We start from the raw sequence: 5,000 nt of genomic DNA on the forward strand, positions 1-5,000 counted from the left end.
GGAATACCACCGCCGTCCCAAATTTGGAACCCGCCTCCAGAGACGGAGAGAGAGAAGGAGAGAGAGGAGGGGGGGGGGGGGGGGGGACCGGGATCGGATACAAGAGGATGCTTTTCTAGGAATATCCCTCGTTGGGAACGTCAATGCTTCCCAGCTGGCTTGCAGGCGGAATTCCCAAAGCCAGAAAAGAGACAAAAGAGACCACGGAGGGAAGTGATGGATGGAGAAGCGAACGAGATGTTAAGACAAATTATTGGCTTTCTCTTCTTCTCCCAGTTTTCCCCAGTTATTCCCGGTCAAGTTCGGAGTTGGATTTCTCTCTCTCTCTCGCTCTGTGCAAGTCTGCAGCTGAGCTCACGGTCTCTCCACTCTGCACTGGAATGTCAGGGAGAGGAAAGGGGTGACACACACGCATACACACACACACACACACACACACACACACACACACACACACACACACACACACACACACACACACACACACTCTCTCACACACACACACACACACACACACACACACACACACACACACACACAAGCACAAGCACACACACACACACACACACACACACACACACACACACACACACACACACACACACACGACACACACACACACACACACACACGGAGTACCAGGAGTGGGAGGGCTGTGACAGCGCATGGAGGGGGATGCTTTACCTCATTGGGAAAATCAGTGTATCCCAGTGAGGTCATCTTGCCCTTTCTCTCTCTCTCTCTCTCTCTCCTCCCACTCCTCCACATTGCATCCCTCCTTCCTCTCCTCCTCCTGTTTAATGAACTCTTCCTGTCCTCTCCCTGTGCTCCTCCTTTCATCATGTCTTCTGTTTCATTTCTATATCTTACATCTCTCTCTCTCTCTCTCTCTTGCTTTCGATCTGTTTTGTTCTCCCCCCCCCCCCCCCTCTCTCTCATGCTGTAGTTTGTCTCCTCTGTTTTCTCCACTTTGCTTTCCTAGACAGCTGCTCCATGAGATTCCTGCACAACCTTCTCACCTCCAAAACAAAAGCAGGAAAGGATCCAACCCACTCGCCAGAATAAAATGTCAGCATTGTACGTGTCTAGAATCCACGGAAATGTCAAATGTGAACATTTTCATTCCACGTAACCGCCTCCCTTGCCCCCGCCTCGGAGGAGGCACAGTTACTTCCTGGTTAGCGAACAGGGTGTGACCAGCGAGTTTCAGGGGCCTTGGCTATGGCGGCTTGCAGCTACCGGCCCGGTTCAGCCCGGTAACGTGTCGCGGGATCCACAGCTCGCATCGCCGGTTACGTTTAGGCAAGTAAAACAACTTGGTTGGGTTTAGGCGAGTAAAACATCTTGGTTGGGTTTAGGCGAGTAAAACAACTTGGTTGGGTTTAGGCGAGTAAAACAACTTGGTTGGGTTTAGGCGAGTAAAACATCTTGGTTGGGTTTAGGTGAGTAAAACAACTTGGTTGGGTTTAGGCGAGTAAAACAAATTGGTTGGGTTTAGGCGAGTAAAACAACTTGGTTGGGTTTAGGCGAGTAAAACAACTTGGTTGGGTTTAGGCGAGTAAAACAACTTGGTTGGGTTTAGGCGAGTAAAACATCTTGGTTGGGTTTAGGCGAGTAAAACAACTTGGTTGGGTTTAGGCGAGTAAAACAACTTGGTTGGGTTTAGGCGAGTAAAACAACTTGGTTGGGTTTAGGCGAGTAAAACAACTTGGTTGGGTTTAGGCGAGTAAAACAACTTGGTTGGGTTTAGGCGAGTAAAACAACTTGGTTGGGTTTAGGCGAGTAAAAGATCTTGGTTGGGTTTAGGTGAGTAAAACAACTTGGTTGGGTTTAGGCGAGTAAAACAACTTGGTTGGGTTTAGGCGAGTAAAACAACTTGGTTGGGTTTAGGCGAGTAAAACAACTTGGTTGGGTTTAGGCGAGTAAAACAACTTGGTTGGGTTTAGGCGAGTAAAACATCTTGGTTGGGTTTAGGTGAGTAAAACAACTTGGTTGGGTTTAGGCGAGTAAAAGATCTTGGTTGGGTTTAGGTGAGTAAAACAACTTGGTTGGGTTTAGGCGAGTAAAACAACTTGGTTGGGTTTAGGCGAGTAAAACAACTTGGTTGGGTTTAGGCGAGTAAAACAACATTTTCCGACTCATGGCCCACTTGAAAATCTCAAAAATGTTTGCAGGCTACATCTGATTTGGGAGTGTGTCCGCACTGCCACAAATCTGATTTTCAAGTCGGATCTGTGTGTCCAGACGTAAACAGCCTATCTGCATGGGTTGCTATGGTAACGACGTGGGCGTCAGTAAATACGTACGTTGGTGACGTACGTGGTTTTCCTGCACAGAAGCATTTGATGACGAGTTGCGAGTGACGTTCAAATCAGATTTGGTGGATCTGCGCGTCCGCACTGAAGACACATCAGTCAAAAGCACATTTGAAGCAGATTGGAAACTACCTCCATATGTGCTTTGGGACAAGTGACACAAATCAGACTTGGAGCGTCCAGACTCATAAAACCAATCTGGATAAAGTCATTAATAGGTCACTAAAGTTCACAAATTAGATTTGGCCTCCTAGTCTGAACATGGCCATATGACCTGTAGAACGTTAATAATTCACATATCGAGAAATGTGTAAAATGCTAAGTTTTTTCGTTGAAAAAAGAAAATATGAACAGAAATGTTCATATTTTACATTTCTGTGGATTCTAGAAACGTGCAATGCCGACATTTTAATCTGGCGACTGTAAGCTGAACGATCAGGTGTGTTCAGTCAACCTGTACTGAGTCAATGAAAAACTTTGTACAGCTCCAACCGCAGTGACTCATAAACTGCTTCAAACCATCTGTCTGTCCTGAAATGCCTTTGAAGGCGTTTTCATTAACATTTCACTTCTGTCCAATTCTGATCGATGCAGGAAAGGGAATGACTCACTCGAAACGTTTCATTCCAGAATTTTCATCCAAATCTGAGCAATAACTCAAACCATGGGTAAATATATTTGGTGCACTCTACCCTAAATCTGTAAGTGTTTTAGTATGCTGTGTGTGTGTGTGCGCGTGTGTGTGTGGATCTTGGGGGTCCACTTCTACGCTGCAGGGATCTGATTTCTCCCCACTAGAGTTGTGATTGAAAGCATACATTAACCCCCAGCGCTTACACAGACACACACACACGCATGCGCGCGCACGCACACACACACACACACACACACACACACACACACACACACACAAGCTGGCCCCGCTCCCAGTGGGCAGAGGAAGTGAGTGAGATCTCTGGAGTGCACGAGAGAATGGCCCCTGGTATACACACACACACACACACGCACGCACGCAAGCGCACACACACAACCAGCCTACCTACATACACTCTAATTTGATTTGGAAATCTGACAGGACAAGGAGACTGAGTGTGTGTGTGTGTGTGTGTGTGTGTGTGTGTGTGTGTGTGTGTGTGTGTGTGTGTGTGTGTGTGTGTGTGTGTGCGCCTGTGTGTGTGTCTGGAAGCCATTACCTGGCATGTTGGCCTCGCTGCCCAACTACCAAGAGGCCCCATATGGACCCTGCCATCACCTCTCTCTCTCTCTCTTTCTCTCTCTCTCTCTCTCTCTCTCTCTCATTCTTTACCAACTTCTTCATTGTTCCTACATCTCTCTCTCTCTCTCTCTCTCTCTCTTCATTCCTCCCTCTTTTCTTTTGCATCTCTTTGTTTCATCTTCTTTATTTGCTCACATCTCTCACCCACATCTATTCGCTCTAGAGCTGGGCGATATGGACCAAAAATCACGTCGATACACGATATATATCTCGGTATTTTACATGAAGTGGGCTAAAAGTACAGTTGTTAGTGAGATGTCACTAGCACTTTTATTAAAACAAGTGAAAAACACTGTGATCAAAATAAAATGCAAAGAAAGAGTTTCCTTTCCTGACTAATATCCATATTAATCTTCAGTAATGTGGATATAATGACTAAGTGGGTAAAGACAAATAATAGACGGGCTAGAACAGTCTGGTAAGTTTAGAAAATGACATCACTTTACTGTAATGCAGCCTTTAAAATCAGAAAAACACAACACTTATGCCATATCAGCATATTATCCAAAATCTAAGACCATATCTGGTCTCATATGGAACACCCCATTCATTCTTTCACCAATGACAACCAGCTCCTCCATTGCCTCTCTTACCCCTTAACCATTAGTGATGACATCATGACACAGATCCCAGATCAGCGTCTAGGCGCCACTCCACCCGTCTCCTTGGAGATCCAGACACAGGAAGCGTAACACAGGAAGTGATTGGGTCAGGTGACAGGAAGGAACCCCCGCGGCATTCCTCTCCTGAATTCCACATTATCTCCGGGGCCCTGGAAGTCCTCGATGCACGGAAACACACCCATCACTCACACACACGCACGCACGCATGCACACGTCACACACGCACACACAGACACACACACACACACACACACACACACACACACACACACACACACACACACACACACACACACACACACACACACACACACACACACACACACACACACACACACACACACACACACACACACACACACACACACACAAGACTGTGCACTGTTCTTCCTCCAAGTCCTCTAAAATAGTCCACAATCTCAACAGGCCTGAAGGACAAACTGGTACTTCCGCTCCAGATAGCTTGGTGGCACCAGGCACCAAACATCAAACATCACTGATGAAGAAAAGTCACATAACTAGAATTTTGACGATTTTATTTGGAAGGTTTTATTTCGATGGATTTTAGAATAGATTTTATTTAGGTTTTATTTAGATGGTCCTCTATGTCGAGCAGAGATGGGGACAGACTTGGGACTTGGACTTGAGTCGCACTTAAGTCACCCAGACAGTGACTTGAGACTCTTCCTTCAAAGACTTGAGATTTGACTTGGACTTGAGGTTTGGGACTTGCGAACAATCTTTATTTTTTATTTGTATTATTTTGGTGCATTAACAGTAAGGAAA

The sequence above is a fragment of the Poromitra crassiceps genome (assembly GCF_964638095.1).
Source record: "Poromitra crassiceps genome assembly, chromosome: 7".
NCBI lineage: Eukaryota > Metazoa > Chordata > Actinopteri > Beryciformes > Melamphaidae > Poromitra > Poromitra crassiceps.